At 37.2% G+C, this 14,843-nt stretch overlaps 3 long non-coding RNA genes across 12 annotated transcripts; 1 reads left to right on the forward strand and 2 right to left on the reverse strand.

The window, feature by feature from the left end:
• Positions 1-1,929: 1,929 nt before the first annotated feature.
• On the reverse strand, positions 1,930-8,045 carry LOC147286827 (uncharacterized). Of its 10 annotated transcripts, none has more exons than XR_015121851.1 (6): positions 8,012-8,045; positions 7,681-7,775; positions 7,322-7,399; positions 6,884-7,063; positions 6,545-6,630; positions 1,930-2,542 (listed from the first exon to the last, which is right to left on the reverse strand). It is a non-coding gene; the product is annotated as an uncharacterized LOC147286827 (long non-coding RNA). The 10 variants fall into 10 exon arrangements; XR_015121850.1 differs by having other exon boundaries at positions 7,322-7,435; XR_015121846.1 differs by lacking the exon at positions 7,322-7,399.
• On the forward strand, positions 3,057-5,532 carry LOC147286828 (uncharacterized). Its single transcript, XR_015122035.1, has 4 exons — positions 3,057-3,485; positions 3,643-3,691; positions 3,869-3,932; positions 5,295-5,532. It is a non-coding gene; the product is annotated as an uncharacterized LOC147286828 (long non-coding RNA).
• A 4,996-nt stretch (positions 8,046-13,041) lies between the features above and the next one.
• On the reverse strand, positions 13,042-14,837 carry LOC147286829 (uncharacterized). The gene is made up of 4 exons (XR_015121984.1): positions 14,447-14,837; positions 13,974-14,058; positions 13,772-13,821; positions 13,042-13,650 (listed from the first exon to the last, which is right to left on the reverse strand). It is a non-coding gene; the product is annotated as an uncharacterized LOC147286829 (long non-coding RNA).
• Between the last annotated feature and the right edge of the window lie 6 nt (positions 14,838-14,843).

The raw sequence follows: 14,843 nt of genomic DNA on the forward strand, positions 1-14,843 counted from the left end.
CACCCCTTCAGGAATTTTTTCTGTTAAAACTGCTTATCAGTCTCTGTTCTGTGGGGAGGAGTGGCCCTCTTGGAAGTGGGCTTTTATTTGGAAAATGAAAATTCCCCCTAAAATTAAGACCTTCCTTTGGTTAGTGGCTCATGGTAGGGTGTTAACTAATGAGGCTAGATTGAGAAGGGGTCTTTCTCAGGATGCTAAGTGTCCTAGATGCTTTTCTCAATGGGAGTCTATGGAGCATTTGCTTAAAAGTTGCAGGTCCTCTATGCGTATTTGGTCTGCCATGAATTGGAATGAGGAGTTTTATATGTCTCTTACTGCTGGTTTTCAGGAGTGGTTGTTTCAGAATTTAAAATCTAAAGTTTGCTTGTCTAATGGCTTGCCTTGGTCTTGTCTTTTTGCTATGGCTCTTTGGTTTATTTGGAAGTGGAGGTGTAAATATATTTTTGAACCAGGGTTTCAATTGCCTTTTGAGCCTCAAGCGTTGATTAGGAAGTGTGCTAATGAGTGGTATATGGCTAATGATGGTCAGGCTGTGTTGGGTTCTAAGAAGTCTCTTATGGTTTATTGGGTGAGGCCTCCAATGGATTGGTATAAGATTAATACTGATGGTAGTCTGAGAAGGGATGTTGGTAGAATTTGTGTAGGTGGAGTTCTTCGTGATGCTTCTGGTGCTTGGATTATAGGTTTTGCTTATAATTTGGGTAGTGGAGGTGTTCTTGATGCTGAGCTATGGGGCCTATACACTGGCCTCCGTTTAGCTTGGGATTCTGGGATTAGAATGCTTGAGGTGGAGTTGGATTCTGCTGTGTCTGTGTCCCTTTTACAGACTCCTCTTGAGGTTAATTATCCCCTCTTTAGCATTGTTAGTAGTTGTAAGGATTTACTCAACAGACAATGGACTTGTGTAGTGCGGCATGTGTTTCGTGAGCAGAACTGTGTGGCTGATGGGCTTGCTGCTCTTGGCCATGATCTGGATCTTGGATGTCATCTTTTTGTGACCCCCCTCCCTCCATTGCTAGTCTGGTGTTGGCTGATGGTCTGGGTCTTGGGAGACCCCGTTTAGTTAATGGCTAGTTTGTTGTGTTCTTTGGGCTTTGGCCTACCCTTTTACCAAAAAAAAAAAAATGCATGACTGCTCATATGACATTAATCTATCGGCTGAGAAATTGATTGGTTAGAATTAGGATATTTTAAGGTTGGATTCCTAATGTAACGAAAGAAAATTATGTGACATATGGAAAAGAAATTGGTAGAAACTGAGGATAAATTTTAACTACATGAATATATAGACTACATGGAAGAGAAAGTTAGGATGAGAGAATTGTCTGAGGATCCATGTATTTAACTACATGAATATATAGACTTCTCGATCCTTTAGCATCCAGATGATCGATTCTATCTAACAAATTTCTAAGAATTAAATGAAATTGGAATTGATGTTGTTACATCAATAGTATCTAACTAATTACAATCAACAATATTGTTAACGTCAAGTTTTACTGTCACACTCATTGGAGGCTGAATCTAGTACAACATGTGTATTATTCATTAACTCAACTAAGTTGTTTTGTACTGGATCATCAAACCCATAGAATTAGTAAGATTTAGGCATGACAAAAAGATTTAGGCACTCGGTTTTAACCATGCCCACACAAATATAACAAAGTTTCATGTGCAAAAAGATTTAAGGTATCGATATTCAAACAACATGAAAGAATCTCTGGTGACACCATTTTCTTCTGGCAACAAGAAATTCGATTCTTTGTTTGTTTGCAAACCTGCTACGAAAGGAAGCAGAACAAACATTAATTTGACAAGAATTCTTTGATGCTGGCCATCAGGCCATTGCCAAATAATTTCACATTCGTTGTAACTCTGCTAGCAATGTTGTAGAAAATATTGTAGCTGCAAGAGAAACAAATGAAAAAGAGACCAGACCCAATACCAGGGGTTAATGTTTCAATTTCTCAAAATACATACGTTGAAGATGTTCACGGGTTGGACCAAGTGGGTAAGCCGAGTCTTGGAAATAGATAAAATCAAATAAAGAATTAAAATTTGATGACTAATACATTTATTAGTCACAATAGAAATACAGGGAAAGGAGGCTATGGGGGGATGGCACCCGGCCCATTGCCAAAACAAAAGATTGAAAAAACAAACAACAGCAGGAAAGAAATAAACATAGCAAAATAAAGGGAATAAAACCAGGTGGTAGTGGCAGGGTTCAGAATTCCCTGCCCAACTCGTCGATCAAAATCCTCACCCACACAGATCGATAGATAGCCACCCAACTAAGCTTGACCACCTTATCTGAAGCATTTCCAAACACATACTAGCAAGAGAGAAGATAAATGTCGAAAACCGACTAAGAATATTGATTGCTGGCTTGGCCTTCTCTTTTTCTTCTTGCGCTCTTCTCTCTTGTCCAATGGTTACTGCAGATAGATAGCCACCTTCACCAGGGAATAAATTTCCAGAAAAGTAATGTCAGTGCTTTGCAAAGCTAGCAAAACCTTGCATTCCCTTGACACACTGGAAACTGCACCGTTTTACATCAAAGTAAATTCTATATATACTAAACGGTGAGAAGAGGTCTACTGTTCATAGACTGTTCACTGAAAAGTCCGTTTTGTCCCTCTGTTTTTTTATTTCAGTTGCTTTCCATTGTAATTTGTGGGATAAGTTGGGCCCGTTTTGGTCATTCACCGTCTGTATATTTTTTGCCATTGCCTTTTTTGTTTTTTTACGGTTGTGCCATCTCTTTGGTTTTGCCTCACATGAATTTTTTTTTTTGATCTGTTTGCCATTGTGAAATTATGGGATTGGGTGTGCCCTTTTTGGTCATTCACCCTGATTATTGTTAGAAAGCCCAAAACCCAGAAAATACTGAAACACTCTCATCTCACGCGCCTCTCTCTCTCTCTCTATCTCTATGTTCTCTCTGTTCTCTCCGTTTTCTCTCCTTCCGCCCCTTTTATTCGGCCGTATTTCCACCGTCCGGCGACGTATGCCGGCGATATGGGTCCCGATTTCTTCCTCTTCTCTTCCTCTTCTCTTCCTCTTCATTTCTATAGTATTTGATTATCCCAGAAATTATGCAAAAACTCGAAAAGACACCAAACCCGATCGAGTCCTCCGGCGGCGATCCGTCAATTCCGGCTGAGTTGGCATGTCGGACCGGGTGGTTTGTGTTCCTCCCATCGTTCTGAGGATGATGGTGTCTTCAAATTGCTCAACCAACCTTGGTGCACGGAGTTTCGACGCGGAGAAGTCCGGCCGCCTCCCGCCGCCGATGTTGGCGATTCCGGCGGCGGATGGTGATGATTTTGGTCGGGTTTTGCTCCTCTCTTCCAGGCCTTTCTATTGGTGTGCTTGATCTAAGTCAATTGGGTCCCGAAATGAAAGCTCCAATTCGAACCCTAGCTCCGCCGCTGCCACCATCATCCACGACGGCTCCGGTGACTTCACGCCTCAGGTTTTGTGTGAGTTTTACTCCTCTTTGTCTACTCTGTCTGATTGTTGGATCGAATTGTTCAATTAGTTGTGAAATTTGTATTTCTAGGTTTTGTACCCACTGCCACCACGATTCCCGCCGCGTGTGGCGGCGCTGGTGACTTGATTTCTGTGTTTTAATTTCAGGTTCCTATACTTTCTTGGATTTGAAGATTGGTTTCTTTTTTGGGGTAAGGTATGTTTTTTTCGCTGGTTTTAGCTTTGGTATGTTTCTGTTCAACTTTTAACTCTCAAGGTTTTGTTGATTTCTATAAAAAAACATTTGAATCGTGCCTTAGTGAGTATCATCAAATTCACAAAATTTTGGGGTACTATAATGACTGAGTTTTGCTTATTCCCTTTTTCACTGCAGATATATGACACTAATGCAGATTTGCTTCACCAGGCTTCGTTCTATTCTGAAGAAGACTCATTTGGTAAGCAATTTCATACGTTATTATCCGAATTGTTTTTATTTGTAGTACAAATGGTTTTTCAGTCTTTTAAAATAGGCAGTTTGATTTGGTTAGATACAAGTTAGGAATTGTAATTAGATTGGTTGAGATTAGTGGTATATATAGTTTTATTTTCGTTTATTTGACAGCTGGTTTTGAAGTGCTTAATTAATATTTACTTTTTTGTTGCATTGAGATCTCTCAAAGATATCAACAAAAGTGAAAGGATAATATATATTATTGCAACAATGCATGTATACTTAGCTTCCTAGCTAGCTGATCTTTTTTATATAGTTGCATTGGTTGAGAAAAACTGTTGGTAATGAACAAGTATGCATTAAGCACGTAATCAAATGCGTAGTTTGCTGCTAACCTCTGTTTTCTAATCGTCTCTTGAACTCAAACTGAACTTTAGTTTATATCTAATAATGATTGAGCGATGTCAATAATTAGTTTATGTTTGAGAGAGAGAGAGAGAGAGAGAGAGAGAGAGAGAGTTTTGGCTCTAAAAACATTTATGTTGAATCAATGAATTGGAATTTTTCCGTGCAAGTTCAAAACATAACAACTCCTTACTTATAGAAAAAAAAAAAAAAAAAGGTATGATATAAATGGGATGATGCCATTTTATGATGTGGTTGTTTTGTATGTGCCATTTTTTTTTTTGGGTGAATATTTTGTATGTGCCATTTCATTTCATGATTACATGGCTAAGATTGAAGAGATATTGTGCCAGTGCCATGCTTTGGGTGTATGTGTGTATGTGTTATTTTAAATTTTAATTTATTTTCTCTGAAAAAAATTATGTGAGAATGAAAACATTATTTTTAATCAGAAACAGAGAGGTTGTTTTAGTTAATTAGTATTGTAGTACCTTAATTTTATACTTTGGGTTAGGAATTGATTGGGGTCCTGAATCCGGATGATGGGTTGTGATTGACATATATTCACTCAATTTGTAGCACTATTGAAACAACTTATCTTCCATATGTCTTGATGGGTGAAAAAATGAGATAAAATATTGTGATAACTAAGGCAAAACTCAAATAACATACTATTATTTGAGTGGTTATTATTTTGCTTGGTTTTGGTTTATGAGTCAGTGCATTTGGTGCAAAAAATATTGGCTTCTGGTGTTTTAGAGAACTGGGTTTTTGGCTGAGTTAGGCTCGAATCACTGTGAGTTGGCTCTGATTGCATAGTTGGAATAGTAGGGTCTATTGTCATCCTATGTTTATATTATTGCTTTATGTTATTACTTTTCAGTTTTGCAAAATTTAGTTGCATGAATGTACATCTGTCCAAGTTTTATGTTATAATAGCAACTGTGTTGAAGAATTGCAGAAGTTGAAGAAAGGGACTAGAGAAACAAGCTTCAAATGGTTGAAGAAGCTGCATAAGTTGAACAGTTCAAACCCACCATGACATTCCCTATTGTTCAATCACTGAAAGACAAGAAAAAGAAGGGGTGCCCCTGAAAGAATAGGCTTAAGTAGATAGAACTCTTATAAATGTTTCACTTAATATGAATTCTTAAATGTTTTACTTCTCTGTTATAAGCTTTGGCAAGTTTTCAGTTTTAGTGCTTAAATGTTATGATAATAATATGAAAAATATAATTGTATCCACTTTCATAACATTTTTAGCTTTAGTGGATACAAAACACTTATCTATCCACTTAAATTTTATAAGCCCTAACCACATTTTATAAGCTTTCTACACCCGCAGCTACACCCGCAGCACCGCGCGGGCACGATTACTAGTGATAACTATAAGAAATCGTTCAGGTCCTCATGATATATATCAAGAATGAACTGCATGTAATATTTCCTTAAGAAAACATTGAGAAAGAAACTCGCATACTTATGATATCAGATATATATATGCATCACTACCTTCAATGTATAACCTAAGAATAACCAATCAGACAAATAAGGTAATTCTAAATAATTTTATAAATTCAAAAAATACATAAGATACATGGGAATTGCCCAATTCAGTTTAAAATGAGTTCTTATGTGACATTAATCTCTTGAGAAAACCATCTGAGGCATTAAGCTCACCATGTTACAAACTGATATTTCAAAATGAGCTGTCCGCAAGGCCTTTCCTCTAACAAAAGTTTTTCTTGTTTCAAGAGAAGTTGAAGTCTGAATTAAAAGAGACAGATAGGAATGAGACCATTACTATGATGCAAAGTTATATATCATCTATAGTCAATTGGATTGCGGAAGGAAGATGCAATGACCCAAAGTTATGTAATATTACAGCACGGATGATCATCATCAAGTTTGATGATTGAATTGTGGGAGTTGGGCCGGTCATCTCTTGTCAGTGATATGGATAAGACACACAGATTGGTAGAAACCAGTTTACAAAATCTGGAATGCAAAATTAAATTTTTTCACTGACTGACAATGCACATTGCAGAGTAATTTTTTTTGTTTAATACAGGAAAAAGAACAATTTTATGAAATAGGAAGTAAAAACAGTAAAATGCAGAGTACTTGAAAATAGACAATACGAATACAAATGTCCAGGCCACAAAACACTCAATAACCTAAGAACTTCAAGTTATGATATATGTAGCTTACCAAAGTAGCACCGCATCAACTTGACAACTCCAATGCCATTCTAAATTTCAATGTGAGCTGTACATGTACCTTTGTTCCAATTTCGTCTGCAATAAATACATAATTAGAGGACTTGTCATAAGACTCATAACCTGAACTAAAAGATAAAAATCAATTCCAAACTAGCTAAAGATTTATTTGAAATTTCGAATCATGAAAATTCTTCATTGCAAGTCACTACTTTGACAGTGCTTCTTAGTAAATCATGCCAAGAGAGTAGCAAATAAGACAAGTGAGAGTATATGATGAATTTCCCATACACACAGAATTAGAAAATGGAAGTTGAACAGGAGAACAAACATTTGACTAGAGTTTTTTTCTATACGAAATTGCTCCATCCAGTGATATATATTGTAGTGTAGGTTCCTTGACTTCACTGTCAAGAGCTGCAGTTGCCCAACTAGTCACAATCCTCACCCACATAGATGGCTACCCCACGTCAACTAACTTTCCACTCTTCGATCCCCAACTTTGACCATCCTGCCAGAAGAATTTCCAAATACATACTAAATTTTGTTAGAGCTTCAGAGACTTGAAATAAAAATTGGAGCATTGAAGACAACCATTAATGCTAATCATATTGGGTGACTTTATGAACAACAAAAGCTCCCTTCTGAGTTCCAAATAAGTAAAGTGTGGACATGGGTGAGTGATTATTATGTTTTACTATGCTGGAAGAGGCACTATAACTCTCTTTTAACCTTTCTTATAGTTGTACTCACACTGCTCTGCACTTGCCTGTATCTTGAAGTAATCAAGTCGAAAATGTAAAGACTGTTGCACTTGATAGGGAGTTGGCCCGGTCATCTCTTGTCACTTTGACATGGATAGACATATACTAATAAGGACACACTGATTGGTAGAAACCAGGTTATAATTCAAATATTTACCATTACAAAATCTAATATGCATAATTAAATTTTTTCACTGACTGACAATGCACAGAGGAAACACAACAATATTATAAGCTAGGAAGTAAAAACAAGTCAAATGCACAGAGTATTTGAAAGTCAACAATATGAATACAGCTGTCCATGCCACAAAAAATCATAAACTAAGAACTACTTCAAGTTATGATATAGAGGTCTGTAGCTTACCAAAGTAGCACCCCATCAGCTTGACAACTCCAAAGCCATTCTAAATTCTTTAAGTTTCAATGTGAGCTGTGCATGTACCTTGGTGCGATTTTCGTCTGCAATAGATACATGATTAGGGAACATGTCTAAACCTGATTTAAAACAAAATGATCAATTCCAAAATACATAAAGATTGATTTGAAATTTGGTATCTGGAAAATTTTGCTTCGCAAGTCACTACTTTGACGTTGCTGCATAGTAAAATCATGCCAAGATAGTGGTGATTAAGACAAGTGAATGTATTTGATAAATTTCCCAACACTGAGAATTAGAAAAAATTAGCATGACCAACCCTTGGTATCAAACGTTGACTTCACTGTTATATGGCAAAACAGGATAGCCGCCGTTCAATGTTAACATGTTCCCCACTTAAAATGTTCTCATGCAAACAAAATTGAGTACAATTGTTCCAAAAGCAAGACATATTGTAAGACAGTTTTAAGCACATTTTCTTTGGTAGTGTAGACATGCACATTCAAACAAGACAAAAATTCTAAAGGTTCTGTCAAAGACACACCTGCAACAAGTGAACTTGGTGGGGATAGAAGAGTTGTTGAAGAGCTAGCATGGACCGTGTAATAAACAAGAGACAGAACAGTGGTAAGCAAATCAAAAGGTACGGGTCCCAGTGGAAACAACATTGATTTGAATGCTTATAAAGACCATTGCAGTCGTATTCCCTTGGTTCATTGGCAAGTGGCTTGTAGCAGAGGTAATCTTGTCTATAACCTGGATTGAAAGAAACTTAAAATCAATTCCAAACTTATAACCTAAAGATTTATTTAAAATTTTTGTGTCTGGAAAATTCTACAGAACATAAACAGTACCCAATGGTAATCTCTTCTTGGGGGAGCCCAGCCATCACAACTTTGAGGCCTGACCTCCCAATTTTGTACACAGAGAAGGGTGCTTGCAATTATGCGGAACATAAATAGTACTTGAGGGTCCCATTGTCTTGGGAAGCAATCAATTCCTGCATTAAGGCTCCTTTCTGAGTTCCAAATAGCTAAAGTGTGGATGCATGGATGAGTGATTATTAGATTTTTACATGTTAAGACTTACTCGTATGTAGAAGTAACCGAGCAGAGGAAGCACAATATCATAAGCCACCAGCAAGAAGTACCCTCAGATATGCTGAAAATAAAGGTAATTCCAAATTTTAGAAATTCAATTTGATGCCAAGAAGTTATGCAACATATAGACTCCAAAGAAAAACTGGAAGTAATGTCCTGGATTGAGGATTAACTCATTATTCAGAATACCTTTTGAATTATACATTTGACATTAGTTTTTGGTAAAATGAAATCATGGCAGGCTAGTAGGGATTGTATTAATTAATATCTGAATATTTGGCATAGAATTAGATAAATAAATAAGAGTTTACTTACAAGAAGATGTAGCAGAGCTGGATGATGGAGATTGGCAGAGCTCCTCACTCACCGAAGATGCAAAGCTCAGATGAATGAGGATTCATCTGTCATGTAGGATCCGAAGTTCAGATCGAACTCCGTCTTTTTGTACCACAGTCTTCCGATTCATCTGTCTTGCTGTAGAGTCTTCCTGCACGAACACAAGATCAAAGGAGATGGACCGGTGTGGTACCAGCCAAATACGCTCCGATGATGAAGTCAGTGATGTGTGTTTGGAAGTGTTTGTGTAAGAACAAGGAAGAACAGGTGATGAACTTGGGAGAATGAGGAAGAACAAGGTAAGATCTCCTGAGTTTATTCTCAGCAAGTAGGGGATATTTTTATAGGCTTTTTGTAAGTGAAGTTGTGTCTTAGATCCTCCTTTTTGTGCACATAAGGTAGCTTATATAGGCAAAGGAAATGGTGAGGGGTAAGTTACCTGCATGAGGGTGAATGGTTGAGAAGAGGCCACGCGTTCGGTCATGTATAGTGGCATGCACAGCTACCCACCTTCTTTACATTCAATGTTGCATTGAATGCAAGGATGGAAGATAAACTGGGATGCCCTAATAGTCATGACTGTGAGGTGGGAAGTCTCATCTGTCAGAGAGCCATGTCAGATGCACTTGAGTATGGCGGTTCATCCCAACGTGATCTTCTTTAGAATGGCGGTGAGAAGCCGAGCCGATCCGAACACATGTTCGCATGTGTAGACATGAAACCCATGTGTGATCGGATCGGACATGGACAAGCCGGCCGAGCCAATCCGGTAGGTAGTGATCCTTTCAAGTCGTAGTTGGCTGTGACTAGAATTTGAGAGGATGATCACCAAAGGTCGAGCCGAACCGGGTGTCCACTTCATGATGGATTTCTCCAAGTGTAGAGAAACGGTGTTGATTGGTTCCGATCGACAGGAGGCAATTCCTAGGCCGAGCCGAACACATGTCATATGTGAATCTCCCATGTATGAGGCAGTAAGATGTGCCAAATTGGAAGAGTAGGGCATTGGGCCGAGCCGAACCAAATGGTCGAGATGATTCGGTGATGACAAGATTGTCAAAACAAGTCTGATCGTGATCGATTGACCAAGCCAAAGTGATAAGACGATTGGGGTGGCTGACCATGTCAACCGTTGACTGGTCAAGATGTCACGTAGGATCTTTGAGGCGGTGGATTAGAACATCCGAGCCGAGCTGAATATATGACTTTGTAAATGTCTCATATACAATGATCATCTTGTCTAGTTTGATCAACAAAATGATGATCTGGCCCGAGCCGAGCCGAGCCAAGGTGAGTTGTACAATCATCATCTCATCTGGCCGAGCCGATTTGAGCTGTACAAGCATGATCTCGTCTGGCCGAGCCGATCCGAGCTGAAGACTTTGGAAGTGATGTTCCAGGTTCTAATAGAATGTTTAATGGTTGAGATGTGACTGGAGAAAGATGATGTCCAAATCTGAGCCGAACTGATGGTATCCGAAAAAGATGATCTCTCGAATTTCTGGTGGATCCCAATGTCAGTTCGGATCGGACATGGGTAATCCGGAGGTAAAAGCCGATCTCATATGTACATGTTGTTGGCATTGCTAAGCTGAGATGATGACATAGATGGCTGGGTCTGATCAAGTTGACCATTGAAAAGTCAGAGCAAAAATGGGACCTGGTGTACCACGTGTTGGTCTGTGATTGGCCATTGAATCCATGTGGATTTATCTACAAACACCTTCATTTATTAGTTCTTTAAAAAATAAAAAAGAATGTCAACATTGTTGCAACTATGAATTAAGGTATGTAAGAGGATTTGAATTCTCGGTTTGTTTGTTCATATATTACTTCTGAATTTGTAATATATAGTTAAAATTAAAACAAGTAAAAATGAGTATATGAAAGAATCTAAATACATGTAGCAAAGTAGGAACTCCTTATTGTTATGTTGCATACATATATGTGATAATTTTGGATCTATGGTTTGATTGTATTTATTATATTGAATTCTAAATTAAGGTTATGAATAAGACAATGAAGCAATATTAAGGGACCCCATAAAAAAAACACGAGAAGCAATATCACGGCACTATGAATTATATCAATTATCAATTGGTCTACTGATATTTCTTCAGCCTATCTTTAGTTAAAAATATAAAAAAAAATTAAAAACACTAATGCATGTTAAAAAGATCAAAACTTTGACTAGTTTCTCATTATAATGGTCAATTGAATTGGCATCAATATTTACCACCAAAAGTATAATATTATTGTTATTATTGGAAAAGAAAAATTAAAGAGGGAATTAATGGTGGTGATCACACTACAAGAAATGTGAGTAGAGGCCATTTTCATTGGTTACACAGAAAAGAGTGACAATTAGGCAATAAGGACTAAAGTGCTTCGATTTTAACAAAAATGGGTGACAATTGGGTAATAGGGACTAAAGTTTCCAAATGCCACACATTTCTGTGCAACCAATAAAAATGACATTTGTTTACATTTCTTATAGTGTCAGAATTAGGTCGGAAAAGGGAGAGAGGTATTTTAAAAGGCTCTTGATAAGTCTTGAAGTACTTCCTTTCCTTGAACGCAGGTATCAGCCACCGCGCATGTTAGTAGTAGGCCCCATACATACTATATAGTCCCAAAGAAAGAAAGATACTCCTCAAATATTAATTCAACCACCACATGCAACTAACCCACCCCCATGTTCTTAATGTCCTCTTATTCTTCCAAATTTCTTTTGTTTATATACACGTACGTACATTTTCCGTAAAGAAAATTCAACCAATATATATATATATATATATCCATTATGCTACAGACTCTTTCTGTTGAGGTACACTTCAACTTAAACATGATGAGGTATAACTTGTAGGACCCAAGCTACACTCTGCATTGTAATTCGATGATCAAAGCTGTCAATTTTTTAAGTCTATATACAAGAATCATCCTTGCAAAAATTAGATAAATCGGAAATAATTTAACCATTTGTTTAAAGAGTCATCATTTCAAGTGTTAATGGAATTCATATATTCGTCTATTTATTCTATCACAATTAGATGTCTTAATGGTTTCTGATTTACCTAATTTTGTAAGAATGATCCTTGTATAGAGACTTAGAAAATAGAAGACTTCGATCATCAAATTACAATGTGGAGTGGGTTCCACAAGCCGTACTTCATTATAATGTATACCTCAACGGAAGGAACCTCTATTATGCTATTCAATAATTATTATATATTTAATCCAAACTAGGGTTCCAAGCACTTTCATCTCCAACCAAAGTCCATAGTACAACTCTAATTAATTCCATGATATAAAATCTTTTATATCATTACCAATCCAATCTAATGCCAGCCTCATCTAACCCCAAACATGATATATATATATATATATAAAACCAACACATGTACAATACCAACTTATTATTTGGAATTGATGTTGTTACACCAATAGTATCTAACTAATTACAATCAACGATAATGTTAACGTCAAGTTTTACTGTCACACTCATTGGAGGCTGAATCTAGTACAACATGTGTATCATTCATTAACTCAACTAAGTTGGATCATCAAACCCATAGAATTAGTAAGATTTAGGTATGACAAAAAGATTTAGGCACTCGGTTTTAACCATGCCCACACAAATATAACAAAGTTTCATGTGCAAAAAGATTTAAGGTACCGATATTCAAACAACATGAAAGAATCTCTGGTGACACCATTTTGTTCTGGCAACAAGAAATTCGATTCTTTGTTTGTTTGCAAACTTGCTACGAAAGGAAGCAGAACAAACATTAATTTGACAAGAATTCTTTGATGCTGGCCATCAGGCCATTGCCAAATAATTTCACATTCGTTGTAACTCTGCTAGCAATGTTGTAGAAAATATTGTAGCTACAAGAGAAACAAATGAAAAAGAGACCAGACCCAATACCAGGGGTTAATGTTTAAATTTCTCAAAGTACATACATTGAAGATGTTCACGGGTTGGACCAAGTGGGTAAGCCGAGTCTTGGAAATAGATAAAATCAAATAAAGAATTAAAATTTGATGACTAATACATTTATTAGTCACAATAGAAATACAGGGAAAGGAGGCTATGGGGGGATGGCACCCGGCCCATTGCCAAAACAAAAGACTAAAAAAACAAACAGCAGGAAAGAAATAAACATAGCAAAATAAAGGGAATAAAACCAGGTGGTGGTGGCAGGGTTCAGAATTCCCAGCCCAACTCGTCGATCAAAATCCTCACCCACACACATCGATAGATAGCCACCCAACTAAGCTTGACCACCTTATCTGAAGCATTTCCAAACACATACTAGCAAGAGAGAAGATAAATGTCGAAAACCGACTAAGAATATTGATTGCTGGCTTGGCCTTCTCTTTTTCTTCATGCGCTCTTCTCTCTTGTCCAATGGTTACTGCAGATAGATAGCCACCTTCACCAGGGAATAAATTTCCAGAAAAGTAATGTCAGTGCTTTGCAAAGCTAGCAAAACCTTGCATTCCCTTGACACACTGGAAACTGCACCGTTTTACATCACAGTAAATGATAACTATAAGAAATCGTTCAAGTCCTCAAGATATATATCAAGAATGAACTGCATGTAATATATCCTTAAGAAATCATTGAGAAAGAAACCCACATGCTTATGAGATCTCAGATATATATGCATCACTAGCTTCAATGCATAACCTGAGAATAACAAATCAGACAAATAAGGTAATTCTAACTAATTTTATAAATTCAGAAAATACATGACATATGGGTGTTGCCCAATTCAGTTTAAGATAAGTCCTCATGTGACATTAATCTCTCGAGAAAACCATCTGAGGCATTAAGCTCACCGTGTTACAAACATGATATTACAAAATGAGCTGTCTGGAAGGCCTTTCCTCTAACAAAAGTTCTTGTTCCAAGAGAATTTGAAGTCTGAAATAAAATAGACCAATAGGAATGAGACCATAACTATGATGGAAAGTTATATATCATCTGTAGTCGATTAGAGTGCGGTAGGAAGATGCAATGACTAAAACAATGGTAAGATTACTGCATGGATGATTATCATCAATCATTCAATCAAGTTTGATGATTGGACTGTGGGAGTTGGGCAAAATTAAAATTAAATTTCTTTAACTGACTGTGCAGACTGCAGAGTAATTTTTTTTTTTTTTTATTACAGTAAACAAAACAATTTTATAAGATAGGAAGTAAAAACAGTAATATGCAGAGAGTATTTGAAAGTCAACAATATGAATACAGCTGTCCCTGCCACAAACACTCATAAACCAAGAACTTCAAGATATGATATTTAGCTTACCAAAGTAGCACCAGATGAACTTGACATCCCAACTCCGTCTTTCTGTAAAGTCCGCCCATTCACTCTGATGTTTGTGGTGTGAGAAATCTTGTCCCACTCCTTACCACTTCCTTCTTCGAAACAACGTTCAAGAATTTCACAGTCGTAGATCTCCAAATACTGTAGTGGTGTCTTCCGCAGGAAGTTGGGCAGTGTTTCTAGCTTTGGACATCCAAAAAATTCCAGGTAAGAGAGGGAGGGCATTATTGTAATCTGATCATGAGAATCCTCCTCTTCCCTCCACCCTTCCACTCCTTCCCACTCTTCCCAATCAAGCATGAAGTGGAATGCGAGGCGTTCCAATTTGGGGAACAAAGTCTGTGACTGTGACGATGATGATGATGATGTTTGCTTGTCG

This window comes from Dryas octopetala, chromosome 4 (genome assembly GCF_963921425.1).
Source record: "Dryas octopetala chromosome 4, drDryOcto1.1, whole genome shotgun sequence".
Taxonomy (NCBI): domain Eukaryota; kingdom Viridiplantae; phylum Streptophyta; class Magnoliopsida; order Rosales; family Rosaceae; genus Dryas; species Dryas octopetala.